This window comes from Rhinolophus sinicus, linkage group LG02 (assembly GCF_036562045.2).
Source record: "Rhinolophus sinicus isolate RSC01 linkage group LG02, ASM3656204v1, whole genome shotgun sequence".
Classification (NCBI taxonomy): domain Eukaryota; kingdom Metazoa; phylum Chordata; class Mammalia; order Chiroptera; family Rhinolophidae; genus Rhinolophus; species Rhinolophus sinicus.
The window spans coordinates 95,617,828-95,640,312 of NC_133752.1; the positions used below are offsets into that span (position 1 = coordinate 95,617,828).

The window sequence follows — 22,485 nt, forward strand, 5'->3', positions numbered from 1 at the left end:
TCTATTAGGTTGTTGCACAAGTAATTGCAGTTTTTGCAATTATTTTTAACCTTTTAAACCGCAATTACTTTTGCACCAACCTAATAGCTATATAATTCCTTGATGATGACAGGGTGTTTTCAAATTTATATATTAAAAAATAGGATGATTGCAAGAGGACCTGTCTTTCTCTGAAATTCCCTTGTGCTATGTTTTACTCGTAAATAGGAACATTTTTGTATCTTAATTATTCTATTTGTTAAATCCAACACATAGTTTAGGATATCCATAACATTGCCTAATTAGCTAGAATTCTATTTTTTAAATGTGTGAATAGCTAAGATTATTAAATCAAAGGCAGTAGAACCAAATCCCAGACTTGCCTCTATTTTATTAAGCTTCTGTTTGCAATTCAGGATTGCACTTGTTTAGCATAGGGAATATAATCAATAATGTGGTAATAACTCTGTAATGCTAGGTGGGTACTGTTGAATAACTATGGTGAAGACCTGAAACTAATGTAATATTGTATGTTAGCTATATTTTAATAAAAATCTTAAAAAAAACCCCAAAAAGATTGCCATGCAACTTTCTGCTGCTTCAACCAGATTGGATCGTTCTTTTAGTAACTTTAAGGCGTTGAAGTGAAAAAGTGTGGACAAAGGATATTTTTCTTCCATTTTGTTTACTTCCTGCTTCCCACCTTCACCCTTTCGATGGTAAACACATATTTTAATGAATAAGAAGCATCTCAGCGATCAGTGTTCTGGATTCAGGAAGGAAGACGTTGCAGTTAATAACCACTGCCACTCGACCCGGGCAAAATTGCTGGCTGCTCTGGAAGTCACTGCATTCGAGCCCTGAGGCTTAGATGCTGACAGCAGATCTAGCCCAGGCGGGAGCGAATTGCACATTTTACTCCTGCCGGGAGGCGGCGGGTGGCTCCCGACTGGACACAGCCTCCCGGTGCAGAACTCCGCAGAACCACCGAGCCGTGCACCCCACCCCAAACAGGATAAAAGGGTCACTGCTACGGGACAAACGCTCCAGGGACAGCCTTGAGCCGTCCTAGAACTTCTTAAACACCTTTCATTTGGTGCCTCCGCTGAGAGTCTCTTCCATTTTTGGCCCCTAGGACAACTTCAGAGAACGAGGAAAGTTGGACCACTACTTAGCAAGTCCTTTTAGAGAGTAAGGTGCTGGAGGGTGACAAAGACTCAAACCGTGGCTTCACCCTGATGATCTCAAGGGACTCTGCTAGAAGTGCTAACTTCCGCAGCCTCAGACCCAGAACCCAAGGGCAGGGTATGGCACATCTGGAGTCCTTGACTCCTTTCTTTGCTTCCAGCTGGGTTCGCCCAGCTTCTGGCCGAAAGTTCCCCAGGTTCACGCAGGGTGGGGAATTAGGTAGGAGGGCCGGCCCCTTTGATCCCTTTACAGCAACTTCTCAGTACACGGCGGCATTGGGCTGATGATGTATGCTCTGAGGAGAAAAGGGCACCTTTGGCGCATCAAAGCGGGCTCCCTCCCAGGACCTTGCTGCGAAAAGCTGAGAGGACCCTGAGAGCTGCTCCCCATCCCCATCCCCATCCCCATCCCGTCTTCCTACCGGAGCGTGAAAATCTCCCCTTCCGCACAGTCGACTTCTCTCTTCCTCCTAAATCTCTATCGCAGATTTTAAAGGCGTCGAGTGCACCATCCAACTTTGGGGAAAGAGAGTGCCAGCTCCTGCTCTCCCACTGTCCCTATCGCGTTAAGCCATTTCAATTTAGTCGCAATGAAACTGGGCGTCGGTACCATCCCCGCCCCAACCTGGAAGCGAGCGCCCCCGACTGTTCGACTGTTCACAGCAGCCCCTCCGCTTCTGTATACTGGGAGCTCAATTTCTGGCTCGTCGCAGGATCCAGCTGCGGTTCCGACTGGTCCCCCAGCCTTGCGAAGCACACGCGCGCATGCACACACACACACACACACACACACACACACACACACACACACACTCGCACTCCCGCGTCCTCACTCCCTGCACCCCACCCTCCGCGCCGCTCCTCCGCGGGGCGGGGTGGTGGTGGGGTGACGTCAGGACTGCAGTCCCGAGGAGAGAGGCTGGAAAGGGTTGCGCGCTCCTAGCCTAGGAAGCTGGAGGCGCACTGGGGCACCCGCCGCTTCGGCGCTCCTCCCTCTCCTCTGCACCCGCTGTCACGCTGCCCGCCAGCGGGGGAGCATCGCAAGCCTCCAGGTGAATTGAAAGTCGTTGCCAGGGGAGGACGGAGAGGGTGCTGCAGTCCTGGCATGCACTGAAACTGCAACTCGGACAGAAACAACCCAGCGGAGGTGCCCAGAGCCCGGCACCCTGCGCAGCATCCCGGGGCTGCTGGAGGCGGCCACTGCGCAGCTCGCAGCCCAACGCAACGGCCGGACCTCGGCCCCGGGACTTCGGCCCTGAGCGCCCTCGCCCGGAGAGACCCCCAGTCCTGCGCATTTCGCAGCTGCGCGGGTGTGGGGAATGCGAGCTTGGTGGCTCCAGGTCGGCGCGGAGCAGCTGCCCGTGGGAGAGCGAGGAGAGGCGAGGGGGCGGCAGCCTCGGCCCGAAGTAAGTGCAGCAGAAGTTTGCGTCGGTCTCTCCCTGAGCGAGTGGGAGGCACATGTCTTCCCCTGGTTCTGAGGCTACCGAGGGGGACTTACTAGGGAACTTCATTCGGGAGAGACAGTGATGTTATGAGTGGGGGCAAGTTCCGGGACGGCGAAGGCAAGGCGGTATCCCAGAGGGGTGAGGGGGTGCCAAAGGAGGGGACCCCCTAAATGCGGTGAGGACGCGACCCTGGGGATCTCAGAAAGGGAGAGATTTGGGGAGAGTGAAGGTGGAGGTAGTCACACCTCTTCTGGTGACCTTGGTGTGCCCCCCTGGAGTGGCGAGCCAGGGGCTTCTCAGAGGCTGGAAGCCGGTGAATACTGCGTGGTTTCTTACTCAGGGCTGTGCTGTGGGCGTCGCGCTTCTGGACGCTGCAAGGCAGGGGACACAGGCCGCAACGTTGGGGTTGGGACGCTGGGGAGTCCGGACTCGGGCTCGGAGTGGGCGGTTGGGGTCTTCTGAGGCGCTCCCGCCTCGACGGAGCAGACAGCGGTCCAGGGAGGAGGCGGTGGGACGCCTCGGGTGGCTACAGTTGCTGTTGGGCGCCTGTGGAGCCTCGGTGGCTAATTCTTATAATTGGGGGCCCGTCTGAGGGCGATAACGCTTGGGGAGCAGGCTGACCGCTGGCAGCGGCGGGCCTCTCCGCTGCCGTCCCTCTTCGCTGCCTTTCCTCTCCGAACCGCCGCGGGTCTCAGAATCGTCCGGGCTGTCAGCCGCCTGCTCAAGGGAGAAAGACCCTCGGCATTCTACTCACTTGTTCTCGGGGGCACGTGCAGATCCTCTTGGCTCCCTCTTCTTTAACCCGACTCCCGAGGAGGTTTTATTCTTTAACTGACCAAACTTCTAATGGGGAAAAAAGTTCATGGACGCTGCGCTCCTCCTGGCAGAGCCCCGCAGCGGGCAGGCGAGGGAGGCGCGGGCCAGCTCATCCACTCTCGTATTACCTGGGGAGGGTGCTCAGGGAATTTGTATTAAATATGATGAGGTTATTCGGGAAGGCAACGAAGGCGTCTACTTCCAGAGTAGCACTGTTTGTGCCTAAGAAACCGGAATCCCACTCAGCTTCTGGTACCAAGGGTGCACTTTGAGGGGAGAGACAGTTAATTAAATCCATTGTTTTGTTTTGTTTTTTCCTCATTCATGATGCATACTGATTACCCAATTTCATTTACTCAGATTTATATTCATCCATTCATGAAAAAAAACCAAAACAATTTATGAGGCCCACTATGTGCCAGGCATTGTGTTAGATAGATGCTGGGGCAATAGAAATGATTGATGTATGGCCAGGGAGCTTACAGTCTGTAAGAGAAGTGGTCTGGAAAGAAGGTAGAAAAAATATATACCTTACATGAAAGGACAGGTGCTACCTGGTTTTTATCACAATGACTGGCTTCCAGCTTATTAACTGTGAGGTGCATTAACTGCTAGATTTCGTCCTCCCTGAAAGCAGGGACACTATCTTTAATCTTTGATACTCGGAGGCCAACACTGTGCCAGGCACATAGTAGGTCATCCATAAAGGTCTGTTAGATGAATGGACGAATTATTCATATTAAAAAGTGTCTCAAAGAAAGGTATAATGCTATATTTGGGGAACATGTAAAAGAGAAAGAGAATGAATTGCAAGGGGAAGAAATTAAGGGAGCTGGAGAGGGCAAGAGAGAAAAGAAGGTAGGGTTCATAAACATTTGAAAGTATGTATTTTTTAACAAACTAGTTTTGTTTTCCATTTTCATGCAGTGAAAATTAGCAGCACCCAATTCAGTTCTCTATGAAATACATGCATCTCTGTGGATATTTAGCTGGTATAATAAAAATATTTAGATTTTTAGAAGGGGGTCTCTGTTAATTTACTATATGGAGGTCCTAATGCCATTCTTATATGCATATGTTGATAAAAATGGTGATTTGATGTTTCTGGGATAGTGGAACAGGTTGGTGAAGAGGCACTTTAGAATTACTGAAATAATTCCTTCAAATATCTCATAATATTTTGCTACTTAGGGTGCACATTTCTATCCCTGTACATTAACCAGCTTTAATTTAAACTTGGTTAAAATATTTATACATAGATTTTACCAGTGAAGATTAAACACATATATTTAAGACTGTCCTTGGTTTAATTAATTGAACCCAAGTTACTTAGGTAGAAGGTAATAAATTCGAAGGTGAGTGATAAAGATTTTTTCCCATTCATTTAATTTTATTACTTTTACCAGAAAAGTAAAGCTTCATGTATTTTTCTTATATGTAGAACAGATCTACTTACTTTTTTAGAAATTAGTATTTACCAATGGTAATAATAATGGGGTGATATGAGTCAAAGTTTATAGGCAATAATCCTGGATTTAGTGATTGGAACCTTCTCAGTGCTATGTGATTTGGAGCCATTCTAGAATTTTTGTAAACCTCATTTTCTCTACTTACAAAATGAGATTATTTTACATAAGTGATTTAACTAGGCATTTAAAATCAGAATATTTCAATTCTGTAATTGATTTTATGAATTTAATATACAAACACTGACAAGCAATTTGTAATTAACAAATAGGAAAAACATATTTTTCATTATTAGGTAGTTTATAGATGTTTTAGGACATTATCAGAGTTCTAGTAAGAGTATTATAATTGTGGAAAATGTATAGTGATTAAAATTATATTTTAGAAGTACATGTAAATAAGTACTAAAAAAATGAAGCTCAACTTTGAGATTCTTTAACCAAAGACCAAAATGTGTTTTCTGTCATGGATATCTGATATGGATTATTACAAGAAGTGCGCTGTTAGACAAATGACTATTTGAATGAATCTTGCAGATTTGACAAGGAGTATATTCTAGAGGGCAGAACTTTATTTTGGAAATATAGTTAAGGTACAGAAATGCTGAGGTTGTAGAAGTATGGGGTCATAGATTACTGATTTTAGAAATTATCTTGCCTCAATTTTTGCAGATGAGAAAACTGGCCTACAAAGGTGAGGGATCTAAATTGCCAATGCACAAAAGAATAATATATATATATTGTCCATTCCAGGCTTGACAGGAAATCATGCCCTCAGGGCATCTAAACACGGGCAATTTAAGGGATCAGCTATCCTTGGATTTCCTCTTGTCTCTCATTCTCTCCAGCTCACACCCTCCCCCTGGACCCATCTCTGAGAGGGGTCCCACCTGCCGACCCCCTACTCTTACTGCTCCTGCTGCCTTTCCAGGTCCTTCACAGGATAGAGCACCAAAGGCCTTGGTCAGGGTTCCATGACTCCTAGCCTCACACACTGGTCTGGGCCTAGGCAGAACTGTGAAATAAGTGAAGTTTGAATTGGATGCCCCCACATCTGCTTTCCTACATTTTGATACCAATTTGCATCATTGAATCATAGTTTCAGAGCCAGAAGGAATTTCGGGATCACCTGGTCTGTCTGTGTAGATCATCTTATAGATGACAGAACTCCAGCCCTGAAAAGGTTCTGTGAAAGTTATATTACAGCCGTTGTACAGGACTTCGTGTATTGAGTTATGTTTCTGATTGGCTGCTCGTGTCTGTCTCCACTGAATGGCATTGGCTGGTGTTCCTTCACTTCATTAACATAAGCATGTGGCCTCTGGAGGGAGACAACTTGAGTTTCTGTTCCAACCCTGTCTCTCCCCAGATATGCAATCATGAGCAAGTTACTTAAGTTCACCAACACCTCTGTTTATTGATTGGCAAATTTTTGTTTTGTTTCAAAGTTATTACCTATATATAGGTATAGATATATTAGCATAATTATTTGGTTACTGGTTTTCCTCTAGATTGTAAGTTTTATAACAGAAAGAATCAAGTATTTCTTGCTCATTACATGTCCCAAGAGCTAGCACACTGTTTGGCACACAATGGACACCCAATAAACTTTTGTTGAATAAAGGAATACATGAATGAATGAATGAATGAATGAATGAGGGTATAATAATGTTTGAGTGAAGGAGGCATCACTAAAGTAGAATTGGATTTCTTGATATGAGAGCCATACTCTTCTAAAGATTCTAAATCTAAAATGCTGCTCCCTTTGCCAACATCACTTTTTGGATAGATGAGACACTGATATGTCCTCTGACGGTGCCACATTCCCCAAACTACTTCCCTCATTTACTACTCTCAGCAAGTGGCAGATCCATTTTTCTGGTTGTTTGGCCCAAAAACCTTGGAGTCATCCTTGACTCCTTTCTCTCACAGCCAGCATTTAATGCATTCATAAATCCTACAGCTTTGTTAAATAGGACCAATTCTTACCACCTCCCTTGCTACCAGCCCAAACCAAGCCTCTACCATTTCTCACCTGGATTATTGCACTAGACTCCTAATTTCTCTCTAGATACTAGGTAAATACTAGGTTCAACACACAGCCAGAGAAGTGCTAGTAGCATGTAAGTCAGGTCAAAGTACTCTGCTGACATCTTACATCTTTCCATCCCAAAATAAAAGAAAAAGTCCTTAGAATTGACTTCATTAAATTCATAAGGCTCCACACTACCTAGCCTCTTTTAACCCTTCTGACTTCTCCTACCCCATTCCCTGTGCTTCCACCACTCTGAAGTCCTTTCTGATCCTACAACACACCACATATGCCCTCTCCTAAGCGATGTTGAACTTGGTCTACCCTTTGTTTGGAATGCCCTTCCCCAGACACTTTCTTGACTCACTCCTTCACTCCCTTCAAATCTTTTCTTAAATTCCCCTACTCAATGAGGCCTCTCTTGACTACCCTATTTAAGAGTACACCCTTTTAACTTTTTGTCCCCCTTTCCTGCACTAATTTCCCCTTTAGTTCTTGTGACTATAAATGCCATATGTTCTCCTCACGTATGTTTTGTGTTTCTCTGTGCACCTGGCACACAGTACATGCTTAATTAGTATCAGACATTATTATTATGGTGTCATCTCTAGTCTCCTGGCCTTTTTGTCCCTCCATTGACCAGGATTGTAGTCAGAGGCAGAATTCTTCGAGGATCCTTAGCTCTTACTTTGGAAATAACCTTGAAGGAATCCCAATGATTGTTTACATCTGCTGCTAGAAATAATTAGGAAATAAAATGCAGTATCTCTCCAAGATATGGCCTAATCCTTTCCATGAAAGACCTTCTGACCTGGGGCTTCTGGAAGGTTGCTGCTGTAAGTTCCACCTTCAGGGTGAGAGTATCACATTCTATCGTACTATCCATGCATGTCCTCCTTTGACAGGATGGGGTCTTCTTCCTCTAAGTGATCATTTTATGCATCTTAAATGGCAGTGGGAGGCTGGGAAGAGTGGCATTCCAGGGACAAAAAGTGGAGATCGGGACCAAAGTGGGAAAAGAATCATTATTTCTTTTTAAAAATAATTTCTTATTTTACAATTATAGTCAACTTACAGTATTATATTAGTTTCAGGTGTACAACATAGTGATTAGACATTTATATACCTTGTGAATTGATCAGCCCGATAAATCCAGTACCCCTCTGACACCATACATAGTGATTATGATATTATTGACTATATTCCCTATGCTGTACTTTACATCCCCATGACTAATTTGTAACTACCAATTTTTACTTCTTAATTCCTTTCCCTTTTTCACCCACCGCCAACCCCACTCCCATCTGGCAGCCATCAAATGGAACATTATTTCTTAATGGAGTCACCTAGTCAAGTCAGGACTAAGAACAGGGACATGAGAGGGAGCTGAGAGGTTTAATAGGCCAGCTCGTTGTCCCCCCTAACTGACCTAAAAAAAGTTGACTTTTCACTGTTTTTCTTGTCTCTTGTTGCTGGGTTTGCTTCTTGCTTATTTTAACATGACTGTTCTCAGTGGTTGCTTCCTGACCAGGCAAATTTTAGCTTAGGTGGAGTTATGAGTCCATGTCAACTAACAAATGAGACATTCTGTAAAAAGATGATAAATAAAACGACCCCTGTGAATCCACCCCTCGGGTGGAAATAGCCCATGTGTTAAGTAACACTCCTTAAATGCTTAATAATAGGCTGTACCTGTTTAAATACATTGTTGGTTGAGTTGATGCTTTTTTTTTTTTTACAGTTCTACCAGGATATCATGAGCAGATATTGTACCTGTGTGTTAAAGTTGGGCACACTATTCCATTTTGAGGAAATTACCATAGTAAATTCCGTAGCTTGTAATTCCTGCTAGCTCAGAGCAGTCAACTCAACAGATAAAGTATTTTCAGTCATGAGTGTTCATAATGGTTTTGCCTTAATAGAGAAAAATGTTATGTTGTGCCCATTTTTTGCTCTAGAAATAGAAAGAGACCCTTGGGTTTAGTACTTGTAGGTTACCAGTTCTGTTCTTAGCACGGTCTGTGACCTTGTCCAATTTATATTAGTTTAGAGTAGCTTTTCTGGAGCCAGGAAAAGTAAGTACAGCAGCAAAATGGGGCCAACAACCTTGAAGTATAGCCATGAGAAATCCTTTTTCTTATAACTGTAAGAGATGCAGCCACAGCAACTCTTTAGGAGATTGTGTGTGTGTGTGTGTGTGTGTGTGTGTGTGTGTGTGTGTGTGTGTGTGTGTGTGGTGTGTGTTTGGCAGGGTATGGACTCCAGGAGAGAAACCCAAACTATCATAACAATGAAAATAAAAAAGGGTGGCTTTTAGCTTTTCAAACAACTGATGTACACATAATTTTTTTGCCTAGTTTATATACACATTTTGTTTTGAATGTTTTTTCATAAGTAGGCTGTTAGGAAATTATTTTCTCATACAAACAGTGTTACATGTGGAATTTAGGTTCCCAACTGCCTTGGGAAAGGCCTATTTAATTCATTGCTGAGCACTGAAAAATGATACTATGGTTTGCTTTATCATATGGGAAAAATGAGTATTAATTTATAATTAATAAAATCCTAATTTCCATCATGAAATACCATGAAGATCTAGGTTGGCATTTTTGTAAGTAATCTCTCCCTTGACTCCTTACTTCTTACTGGTTTATTCAACAGAACAATATGATATATATCTATGTGAATATGTTATGTATTGTATACAGAGGGTGCCAAAAAAGTATACACGTTTGAAGAAAGGAAAAAACAATTAAAACTGTAATACTCAATATATATGTACCGATAATAAAAGATGAATACAAGTGACATTTGACTTCTGCAATTACAAGAGGTGCTCAAAGTGGTTACCATCAGTGTCCAGACACTTCTGATTATGGCGAACTACTGCTTGAGTAACGTTGACCAAAGTGTCCACTTGTGTACATTTTTTGGCACCCCCGGGGTGTGTGTGTGTGTGTGTGTGTGTGTGTGTATAATTATATATATATAATTAAATAAATTAATAAATAAAGTGCATAACCAATATTAAGTATGTAGACATTGTTGAGAATTAAGATTCATGCAAGGCAGTTCTCAGTGTTGATATATCCGTGTCACTGGTGATTTTGGAGGGAATGAGTTTGCTGTCCTAGCCTCCTACCCTGAGGCTGCTGCTGGGACCCCCATCTGCACAGGACAAAGGGTGCTTAGCTTATTGGGACCTGGCTGGGAAGCTCTGATGCCAGTTTTCTCAGCCACCCCTGTGTCCTTTACTCACCAGATCCCTAGGATTGGACGCTGACATCTAGTACCCTTTGTAGAAGACATAAAACAGTTATCTTTTCCTCTTACTTCATCTTCCTTCCCTCTGTCCTGCAGTCTTCATCTCCTCTCCTTCCTTTTGGTCTCGTTCTCTGGTTAAACCCCGGCATTCTGGTCTTTTACGTGCCTTTATGCAAAGTGTGACCTGCCCTCCCTCTAGTGGTGGTCAGAAAATCTTCCCCTCCGTTGCCTCCCCCACCTCCAGCTTTAATGAGATATAATGACTGATAACATGGTGTAAGTTTAAGGTGTACAACACGTTGATTCGATACACGTGAAAAAATGATGACCACCACAGCACGAGCTAATACCTCCATCACATCACATAGTTATTTCTTTTTCGTGGTGAGAACATTTAAGATCTACTCTTAGCAATCCATTGCCTCGATTAAGGCCAGGAACTTGCTTTCAGCAGCTATAGTCCTGGCAGTGGGCTGAGCCCTTCCCCTCACAGCAGTCTCCAGAGACCTGGGAGTGCAGACCCTCTCTGATTGTCACTCATGCATAGAATGGGTGTCCCAGCAGAGTTAGGGACAGGGCGGGGATGGGGGGCGGGGACCAGAGATAGTTACTGTGAGGTTCTGAGGTTTTTCTTTGGAGGACCACAAACACTGCCTTTTATACTTCCCTCTCCATTTCTAGCTCTGTACCATGGTGTTTGATTTATATATTCCCTGTGGACCAAAAGCAGGTCCAAAGCTTCTTCCCTACCTTCTGATTTCTGAAAAGTAGAGAGGTGAGAAGACGTTCAGGTTTTTATTTAGAAGTGTGCTGGCTTTCTGAAGGAGGAAAAAGCCCTGATTTGTAGTGTTTGCTGATTTCTGTGTTGTAAATATTTCTACTATAGCAAATTTAGTATGATGTCAACTGGCTCTCAAATCTCTTGAAAATTTGACAATCTGCTCTCATGAATCTGGACAAGCTGGCTCCCACAGTCTACTCTTCTTATTGTGAACAGTGATGTAAAAGAAAGGATGTAAGTTTTCTTCTTGTGTTGCAGTCTTCTACCAACCCTCTCCTTACCTTTTCACTTGGCAAATCATAGAAAAAAACCAAAATGTAAAAATTTCATAAAGGTATATATGTCAATAAATTTGTGCTATAAAGGTACAGATAGTAAATACATATTTTAGACTTTGCAATCTACAGTTGGTTTGGGTCACATATTTTTTTCTTAAAACAAACCTTTGAAAATACAAAAACTATTCTTAACTAAAGGTCAGCACAAAAAGAACAGGCTGAGGATTAGATTGGGCCTGTAGGTCATAGTTTGCTGACTCCTGGAATAGAGGATGAAGGTAGATCTTTAGCAATTTAAATTTCAGAAATTTGAAACGTATAATTTATATATTTATATACATAAAATATAATGCATATTATGTTTATGTAATATAACATATGTTTATAAATGTATATAATATACATTATATTATATGTATATTTCAGAGGAAAAAGTCCAGACTGAGTGAGGTTATCCTGAACATTTCACTGTAGGACCCAGGCTTAGGCTTCTGTTGGAAGAATGAGGCCTCTGGGAGTTGGGGGCGGGAAGAGGTGAGGACACTGAGGATGGTGATCTCAGTAGTAAATAAAGAAAATATAGTCTCAAGGCATCACTTTTTTAAAAAACAGCTTTATTGAGATATAATTCACACAGCATAAAATTCAGCCATTTAAAGTATACAGTTCAATTTCTTTAGTGTATTCATAGGATTGTACAATGATCACAACAATCTAATTTTAGAATATTTCCATCTCCCCTAAAAGAAACTCCCAAAGTATTAACAGTCAATGCCATTCTCTCCCTCCCTGCCTCTCCTACCAGCCCCTAGAAACCACTAACCTATTTTCTGTTTCTATGGATTTGCCGATTCTAGACATGTTATATAAATGAAATCATACAATGTGGCGTTTTATGACTGGCTTCTTTCACTTAGCATAATGTTTTCCAAGTTCATCCATGTTGTAGCATGTATCAGTGCTTTATTTCTTTTTATTGCTAAATAATAGTCCATTGTATAGATATACCACATTTTATTTATCCATTCATCAGTGGATGGGCATCTGGATCATTTCCGATTTTTGGCTATTATGAATAATGCTGTTCTGATGATTCCTATGTAAGTCTTTGTATGACTATATGTTTTCATTTCTCTTGGATAGATACCTCGGAGTAGAATTCTTGAGAGATAACTCTTATGTTTAAAATTTTGAGGACATGCCAAACTGGTTTCCAAAGGGACTGCATCATTTTCCATTTATACCAGCAGTGCGTGAAGGTTCCATTTTCTCCACATCCTCACCAATACTAGTTTCTTTTCTTGATTATAGTCATCCTCGTGTGTGTGAAGTGATATCTCACTCTGGTTTTGATTTGCATTTCCTCAATGACTAATGATATTGAACATCTTTGATGTGCTTATTGGACATTTATGTATATTCTTTGGAGAAGTGTCTATTCAAATCTATTGTCCATTTTTAAATTGAGTTATTTGTCTTTTTATTATTGGTTTGTAAGTTGTCCAGATATAAGTCCCTTGTCAGATACATGATTTGCAAATGTTTTCTCTCTTTATGTGGGTTGTCTTTTCACTTTTTCGTGGTTTAGTTTGCCGCACAGAAGTTTTGATATTTTGATGAAAATAAAATGTTTTGCTATTTTGATGAAGTACAATTTATCTGTTTTATTTCTTTTGTCACTTGTGCAACAAATTCAAATTCATTAAGATTTATTTTTATGTTTTCTTCTAAGTGTTTTGTAATTTTAGCTCTTGCTCAATTTAGGTCTAATCCATTGTGAGTTAATGTTTGTATATGGTATGAGAAAGGTACCCAACTTTGTTTCTTTATTTTTTTGTATGTGGATCTTCAGTTGTCCCAGTACCATTTGTTGAAATAATTGAATTGTCTTTCACCCTTGATTAATTCAATTGACCATAAATGTGGGAGTTTATTTCTGGACTTTCAATTTTATTCCACTGATCTATCTATATATTTATTCTTATGCCAGTCCCACATGGTCTTGGATACTTTTTAGTAAGTTTTAAATTGGAAAATGTGAGTTCTCCAGCTTAGTTCTTATTTCTCAAGATTGTTTTAGCTAGCTGGGCCCCTTGAATTTCCATATGAGATCTGTTTGTCAAATTCTGCTAAAAAATCCAGCTGGAATTTTGGCAGAGATCGTAGATCAGTTTGGGTAATAATGCCATCTTAACAATATTACTTCTTCTGATATATGAACATGGGCTGGCTTTTCATTTATTTAGGTCTTCTTTAACGTTTCAACAATGTTGTATAATTTTAAGAGTACAAGTACTGCACCTATTTGTTAAAATTATTCTTCAGTGGTTTCTTATTTTCCAATTTGGATGCCCTTTTTTCCCTCCCTTCCTGTCTCCCTTCCTTCCTTCCTTCCTTCCTTCCTTCCTTCCTTCCTTCCTTCCTTCTTTCTTTTCTTTTCCTTCTCCTCCTCCTCCTCCTCCTCCTCCTCCTCCTCCTCCTCCTCCTCCTCCTTTCCCCGCTAATTACCCTGGCTAGAACCTGCAGCACAATGTTAAACAGAAGTGGTGAGAGCGGACATCCTTGTCTTGTCCCTGATCTTAGAGGGAAAGCATCCAGTCTTTTACCATTAAGTATAAAGGTACCTGTGGTTTTTTCATAGATGCTTTTTATCAGGTTGAGGAAGTTCCCCTTCTCTTCCTAGTTTGTTAAGTGTTTTTATGATGAAATAGTATTGGATTTTGTATAATGCTATTTCTGAATCTACTGAGATGACCATGTGGCTTTTGTTGTTTAATCTATTAAAGTGATGTATTACATTAGTTGTTAAACCAACCTTGAATTCCTGGCATAAATTCCACTTGGTCATGATGTATAATCCTTTTTATACTTTGCTGGATATACTTTGCTGGTATTTGTTGAGGATTTTGTCCATATTCAGAAAGGATATTCGTCTATAATTTCCTTTTCTTGTGATATTGTCATCTGGTTTAGGTATCAAGTTAATAGTAGCCTCTCATCTTCTATTCTTCATTCTTAACATGATTGTTCTAGCCACTTTAGGGACTAGCACAAGTGTCAGATGGGAAGAGGAGGAGGGAGTCAAGGGTAGAGAGTCAAGGGTTGCCAATGGATCCCAGGCGGCAGCAAGACGAGGGGAGGAAACCTCCAAATAGAGTCTACAGAGGACACAGTTTTCTTGATTGCCACATGGACACAAGGCTGAGGATGTTATTGGGGATGTCTTATGTGTAGGAGGAGTTAGATTCTGTTCTTTTTATACACATATTGATTCAGAATATTAATTGATCATCACTATGTGATAGGAAGTACATTTATTATGGGTAAGCTTAAATACACATGACTTCTGTCCTATTAGAACATGTAGGTTAAAGGGGTAGGCAGATACAATAAAATAATCACAAATTAGGCATAAATTACAATTGTGTTTAGGAGGATGAAGGGGAGGTTCCTGAGCAGATGTAATCAGGGGATCGGTCTAATGTGCTGGTGGGAAAAACATGCATGAAGTCTCTACTCTGGGAGAAAGTCATAGAAGGCTAGTGTGGGTGGGGTGCACAGAGCAAGAGGAAGGGAGGTAATGAGAAGGAGACAGATAGGAACTCGTGGTCTAGAAGTCCAGGCTAAAGGACTGTGTCACTGTTCTAACAGCAGTATGTTTTCACTTTTAAAATGTTCTTGTCTGGATTTACCAGTCATATTTTTCTTTCAAGTTTTCCTTAAAGAAGTATGTATCACTCAATATTTCTGCTCTTTCCATTTTAGTTTTTTTAATTTTATGAGACTCAAAGTAGAGGCAACAGAGAAATGAAATAGAGTGAGGGATGAAAAGTGGTTTTAGGCTGGTCATAGAGAGAAGGGAGGCAGAAAGAAGGCAACAAAGTTAAGTTTATTTAACTGTAGAAAAAGAAGGATGAGAGATGGAAGGAGAATAAACACACATCTGGTCCATTCCCCAAATTTTCTAAGTGGACACACAGTCCCAGAAACACTGGGTGACTTTCCACTCATGTAGTCTGAGGCGGCAGAACCAGAACAAATGCCCCACCTGCCCGCCTCCCTGTCACTGCCCTTTCCACTGGCCAGCACCATTCCTGAAGCTGAGCTCTAAAAGGATAAGAAGCTGTTGGTCACGTAAAGAATGAGGGGAAAGAGGTTTAGGGTAAAGGGGTCCTGATATACAAAGGCCTTGAGGCAGGAGAGAGCTTGTTTGCAGACATCAAAGATGGCGGTTCTGGTTGGAGCACAGTGCGTGACGAGAAGATGATAAGAAATAAGGTGGAAGAGTTAGGTAGGGGCTTTATCATAAAGATTGGTAAGGAGTGTGGATTTATGAGAACTGACAATTAAGTTTGCGAACTCATCCTAGAAAAAGTACTACATACCTCACTGCTGAATATCACTATGGTCACCTTCAAAGTACACCCCTTGGGAAGTTATGCACTGATGCCAGTGCCTAGTCCACCTTCAAAGCAATTTTGGAACTTTTTCTGGAATGGCCATCAGAGCTGTTGTCATATTACTCCTGATGTCCTGAATGTCATTAAAACGTCTTCCTTTCAATATTTCCTTTATCTTTGGGTAAAGAAGGAAGTCATTGGGGGCCAGATCAGGTGAGTAGGGAGGGTATTCCAATACAGTTATTTGTTTACTGGCTAAAAACTCCCTCACAGATAGTGCCCTGTGAGCTGGTGCATTGTCGTGATGCAAGAGCCATGAATTGTTGGCGAAAAGTTCAGGTTGTTTTCATCTAACTTCTTCATGCAGCCTTTTTAGCACTTCTAAATAGTAAACTTGGTTAACTGTCCAGTTGGTACAAATTCATAATGAATAATCCCTCTGATATCAAAAAAGGTTAGCAACAGCATTGCAACAAGTTCGTGAACTTAATTGTCCATATTCTAAGTGCAGTGTGAACAGTTTCAAGGAGGGGAATAACGTGAAAAGATGTATGTATTATGAAGGTGACTTGCTACTACTTTGTAGAGAACAGATTCAGTGAGGCCAGAGAAGAGATGAAGAGTCCAGGTATGACTCTGTGGAAGGTGAGATGAGTGAGGGGTAGTGGAGACACTAGAGATTTGGTTTGGAGTTAGAATTGACGGGACTTGCAGTTTAAGGCAATGGTGGGCCTTCCAAGAGGAAGCTGGATATGCTTAGACTGGAGAAAAAGGGCAATATGGACCCCCCCACCCCCAGGGAGTTGGGTTATTCTGGAAGCAGATGTATTGACTTTTTCTGAAGCTCCAGAGAAGTGCAAAGTTTTGGAGGACTTGCCCTCCAGGTATTTTGACCAGATGTTGCCCCAACAGTAGTGGGGGAAAGTTCTCAGAGAAAAAGAAACATCCTTCCACCTGGAATGCCTTTCCTTCTTTCCTAATGGACAAATATGTACCTGTTCTTCAAAGCCTGTCTGAAATATTACCACTTCTGTGAAACTTTCAAGTTATTTATTTAACAAACATTTATATAGCACTTATTATGCCTATCTAGCCCTTATTACTATGTCTACCTAGTAGACATATTCTGCCTAAAGTGCTATTGTTACCTAGTTTAACACAGAGGGATAAGAGTTATAGAGATATTAAGTAACTAAGAGGCTTCACAGCCCCATGCCTAGCCACGCTATGCTGTGTTGCCTCTTGCTGGGAGCTCTCTGGTCAGAATAACTGACTCCTCTTGATTTCAGTGACCTCTGTTACAGCACTTTTCATAGCAGGTGAAGAGTTAATTGTTTGAATGTTTTTCTTCTCTGGCAGAGAGTGAGCAAGTTGAAGGCAGAAACTGCGTGTTTATTTTCATATCCCCAGTGTTGGATAAATAATAGATACAGGATGAGTGAAAGAATGAATGAACATGAATGAATGAATGAATGAATGAATGAATGAATGAATGAATGGCTGAGGGCATAAGAAAGTAAAGTGTCAGGAATGGGATGGGACCTTCTGTAACTGTATTCAGCCTGCATTTTTTCTAGGCCAGTGAATCCCTGAGCTGCATAATAATTCAGGCCAGTGTAATTTCTGGCTTTGCCATCATATTATTTAAGAATTTCCATTAATTCTGTGATGTACTCTAATCTAATAATGTTATTCTCAGTGAAACAGATGATGAAGCTCCTGCACTGACAGGTATTGTGCTCTTTAAACACAGTTGCTCTGTTGTCAGCAAGGATATTTCTGCATCTGATATTGATTTAAATATTCAGTTATGAATGTCATGAAGACAACTTTATTTATAGCTAATGAAGATTGTATTGGCTGCAGAATCTGGCAATGTGAACAGTACAGTGAACGCTTGTTAATTCACTGTGAATGAATAGAGTAGCTTCCTTGATCAGCATTCACAGGGCTTTTCATTCTGTGCTGATATAAAATTGAAAAATATTGGATGCTATGATTTTACTGTATTTTAGTGTCAAGTGGTAAACGTATCTTTGGAAAATTCATTATACTTTGCAGACGATTCAAGTTGTGTTGAACTTTTACTCAAATATAGATTTATGCAGGTGTGCCTTGAATTGGAGAATAAGTACATTGGAAATGAAGTCTGTTACCAAAGAATCTTCAGGTAGTTCATCAAATATCTATGGAATGTGTATAATGAAACTGGGGACTGGGTCACCATCTACCCTTCTCCTTCCATAGGTTCAGTAAAGCAAACCAACAAAGCAAGATTGCTAGCCAGATGGAAAATATAAATAGTGGTTTTGCTTGTTGTATAACCTTCACCACAGAGTTTTTGTGAAGTTTACGTTAGAATATGTGCTTTAGGCTTCATCCAAAATGAACTTTTTACTCTGACTCTTTATCTAGAATTGGGCCCCACAAGCTCAGGTGTGCTTTGCAGAGGGAGGCAGGGACCAAATCTTCAGACAGACTCCAGAGCCACTTGCTTGAGTATGGATGAGGCCGTCAGGCTGCTTCCAGAAGGAAAGTGTTGCCTCTTGCTGATCAGGGTTACTTCATCTTCCACTTTCTGGGATCAGATGCAGAGGGTTCTCCTTTGTTCCTGTTCCCTGTGGTAAGTAGAATACTGGCCACTCCCAAAGAGGTCCGTATCCTAATTCGCCAAAGCTGTGAATATTTCACCTTACACAACCAAAGGGACTTTGTGGGTGTGATTATGTTAAGGAACTTGAGATAGGGAGGTTATCTTGGATTATCCAGTTGGGTCCAATACAATCATAAGGGTCTTTATAAGAGAGAGGCAGGAGAATCACAGAAGGTGATGTGATGATAGAAGCAGAGGTCGAAGTGCTGGAAGGTCGCAAGTTAAGGAATGTTGATAGTCTACAGAAGATGGAAGAGGCAAGGAAACAGAGTCTCACCTAAGAGCCTACAGAAGGAACACGGCCCTTTGGACATCTTGATTTTAGCCTAATGAGATTTTAGGCCTACGGAACTTGAAGATAAGCCACTTAGTTGTGGTAATTTGTTATAGCAGCAACAGAAAACTAATACAGAAGTTTTGGGGACCTACCCAAATGTGTTTACCACGGGGAACAAGACACAAAGGGAAACACTGTATGTCTGATCCCAGAAAGTGAAAGATGAAGTAACCTGCCTGCTGGTAAAACATTGTTCAGTTAATGGCAAGCTTCAATGGGTTAAACCAACCATGCTCCTCTCCTGGGAAAAAGAGTCAGAGAAGACAGAAGCCAATTAAGATATCTAAGTGGGGGTGCAGTTTAACTTCAGGAATTAAAGACTTACACAGCTGTTGGAAAAAAGGAGAGCCAAGCTCAGGATAACCACTCTCAGGAAATCTGGAAGTGTGAGAATCACTAGATGAGATTCAGAAGTATTCCAGATCTACAGGTCAAACCTCACTTCTGCTGTCTGCTGACACCCGTGAGCCTGCCTACAGCTGCCATCAAAAAATAACTTCAACCTTCCAGATCTCACAAAAGGCCCTCTCAATAGTGGAACCCTGCAGGCAAGGGAGAAATATAATTTCTAGATGCTGCCCCCTCTGAAACTCAAGGGCTGAACTGTAGAAGGTATCAGCAATATCTGGCACAAAGGGTGAAGAGAAAATGATGGCAAAAGTTTGCTTCACTGTAGTTTGAGGGAGGAACATGAAAGAGAAACATAAATGTTCTTCTCTACAGCCTGCAGTCCCTTGGTTTTCTTGACTTGTTGGGACAATAGCCACCATTATAGACCCAGTCAATGAAAGTGCTGGCAAACTCTTTATGTTACTGCAGAGCCATGTGGTAAACTCAGTACTGAAGAAAGATCAAATGGATGTGAAATTGAATATTGATGAATAAATTTAAAATGATTGTATTATAACATAACTATAGCTTAGCAGGTATCTATTTTGAACATACATTGTTTCAAGGACATTTTTCTTTGAAGCTTCTAACAAATAATTTACCTAATTAATATTCATTTCCAATGTCAGAACCAGTTGAATTTTACTTTCATAGGGCCTTTGAACTTTTGTGTTTACTGTGAAAGATCAAATGTTATCATGCCATTACTTCTGCTTTGTAAAATTTGATGAAGTTGGACATGCAACTGTTATCTAATTATTAATAGTTATAAATACCATTTAATTAAATAATGAAAGAATAATCTCAACATGCTTTATTTCTTATTGCTCTCAATTAAAGATTTTCAGAAGATTTGCATATTACCTATTAATTCAATCTTTAATTGCCTCTAAAGGGTATAGAATTGCTTCTGGTATGCCAAAAGCAGCAAAGGGGGTGGGGTGTTCGGAGTGGAGTGCAGCATGCAGGCATGATTCTCAATGTAATCTCAGAGAGTGAAGGTAGGGAATAGCCAATGTTAACAATAGCCAACGTTAACAATTGAGTGGGGCAGGAAGCCAAGTCAAGCCAAGGTTTCCAACCATGAACTAAGCATTTGGAAAAGAACAAGGGAGAGTGTGTCATGGAGTAACGGAGAAAGCAGAAGGTAGAAGTGCAGGGAGCAAGGTGCTAGAGTATCACTGAATAGAACTGTCTGAAGCTCTCTTACTTTGGACTGCGTTTACCTGCTCAGGTAGCTGGGGTGGCTCCTGAGGGCTCATCCAGCACAGATTCTGGTCTGTAAACCTGTTTTCACTTGGCTCATTGTCCTTGGTTATCATACTGAGTTATTTCTTTGTTCCTAATACCATAAAGCCAATATCAGGAGGTACTAATTTCTGGTCACAGTCACAAATCATTTCAGTTTTATTTTATCATCCAAGATTTTGTTTTTGTGTTTCCGACAGGTTAGTCTGATTCTTACCCAAGCAGACAATCATGGACCAGAAGCAGGTGCTTGAATAACATCATTTTGTTATAAGGTTATGAGATTGCTGTAGGAACTTAGCCCTTGTTCATATCAATTAACCTATAGTAAAGTTGGTTTCATTATATGTTGCTTCACTTAAAGTCACAAAACCTATTGATGATGATAAGTGAGGACTGTACTGTTGTTCTCTAAAAATCCATCATTCAACCCAAAATCTATGGGACACAGTGAAAGTAGTCCTAAGAGAAAAATTCATAGCAATACAGGTTTACCTCAAGGAACAAGAAAAATCTAAAATAAATAATCTAACCTTACATCTAAAGGAACTAGAAAAAGAACAAATAAAGCCCAAAGTGAGTAGATGGAAGCAAATAATAAAGATCAGAGCAGAAATAAATTAAATAGAGTCTGAAGAAACAATCCAAAAGAGCAATGAAACAAAGAGCTGGTTGTTTGAAAAGAAACAAAATTGATAAACCTTTAACCAGGCTCATCAAGAAAAAATGGGAGAGGACCCAAATAAATAAAATCAGAAATGAAAGAGGATAAGTGACAACTTCTCCACAGAAATACAAAGGGTGATAAGAAAATACTATGAACAATTATGTGCTAATAAATTGGACAAGCTGGAAGAAATGGATAAAATTCCTAAAAATATACAATCTTTCAAGACTGAATCAAGAAGAAACAGAAAAGCTGAACAGACTGATAACTACTAATGAAATCGAATCAGTAATCAAAAACTCCCAACAAATAAAAGTCCTGGACTGGATGGCTTCACAGGTGAATTTTACCAAACATTTAAAGAAGAATTAACACATATCCTTTTAAAACTATTCCAAAAAATTCAAGAGGAGGGAAGGCTCCTAAGCTCATTTTATGAGGTCAACATTACCCTGATTCAAAAACCAGACAAAAACATTAAAAGAACAGAAAAGTATAGGCCAATAACCCTGGTGAACATAGATGCAAAATCCTCAATAAAATATTAGCAAAGTGAATTCAGCAATATATTAAAAAGATCATACACCAAGATCAAGTGGGACGTAAGTTTGGTTCAATATCTGCAATGTGATACATCACATAAACAAAATGAATGATAAAAATCATAGTATCATCAATAGATGCAGAAAAGCATTTGGCAAAATCCAACTTCCATTTCTGATAAAAACTCTTAGCAAAGTGGGGATACGGGAACATACCTCAACATAATAAAGGCCATATGTGGCAAACCTACAGCTAATTTCATACTCAATGGTAAAAAGCTAAAAGTGTTTTCCTTAATATCAGGAACAAGGCATGAATACCCAATTTCACCACTTTTATTCAGCATAGTATTGGAAGGCCTAACCACAGCAATCAGACAAGAAAAAGAAATAAAAGCCATCCAAATTGGAAAGGAAAAAGTGAAACTGAAATTGTCATTATTTGCACGTGACATGATATTATATATAGAGAACCCTAAAGATTCCACCAAAAAGCTATTAGAACTGATAAATGAATTCATTAAACTAGCAGGATACAAAATTCAAAAATTGGTTGCATTTTTTTAAAAAAACTTTTACTTATTTGTGTTTTTCCAGGACCCATCAGCTCCAAATCAAGTAGTTGTTTCAATCTAGTTGTCGAGGGCACAACTCACAGTGGCCCATGTGGGGATCGAAATGGCAACCGTGTTGTTAATAGCACTGAGTTCTAACCAACTGAGTTAAGTGGACACCCAAATTGGTTGCATTTTTATACACAAAAATTAACTATCAGAAAGAAAAATTAAGAAAATCCCATTTATGTTTGCATCAAAAAAATAAAATACCTAGGAATAAATTTAACCAAGGAGGTAAAAGACCTGTACTTGGAAAATTATGACATTGAAGAAAAAAATTAAAAAAGATACAAATAAATGGAAACATATACCGTGATCATGGAAAGGAAGACTTAACTTTGTTAAAATGTCCACCCTCCCCAAAGCAGTCTATAGATTCAATG

General features: G+C 40.6%; 1 protein-coding gene across 2 annotated transcripts in view; it reads left to right on the forward strand.

Moving 5' to 3' along the window:
• The first annotated feature begins 2,112 nt into the window (after positions 1 to 2,112).
• KIAA1217 (KIAA1217 ortholog) overlaps positions 2,113 to 22,485 on the forward strand; it is a 749,802-nt gene continuing 729,429 nt past the window's right edge. Inside the window, exon 1 of one of the 2 annotated variants that reach the window (XM_074324916.1) lies at positions 2,113 to 2,572. The gene's annotated coding sequence lies outside the window, so the exon portion shown is untranslated. The remainder of the gene's footprint in view (positions 2,573 to 22,485) is intronic. The other variant, XM_074324914.1, reaches the window with a different exon arrangement.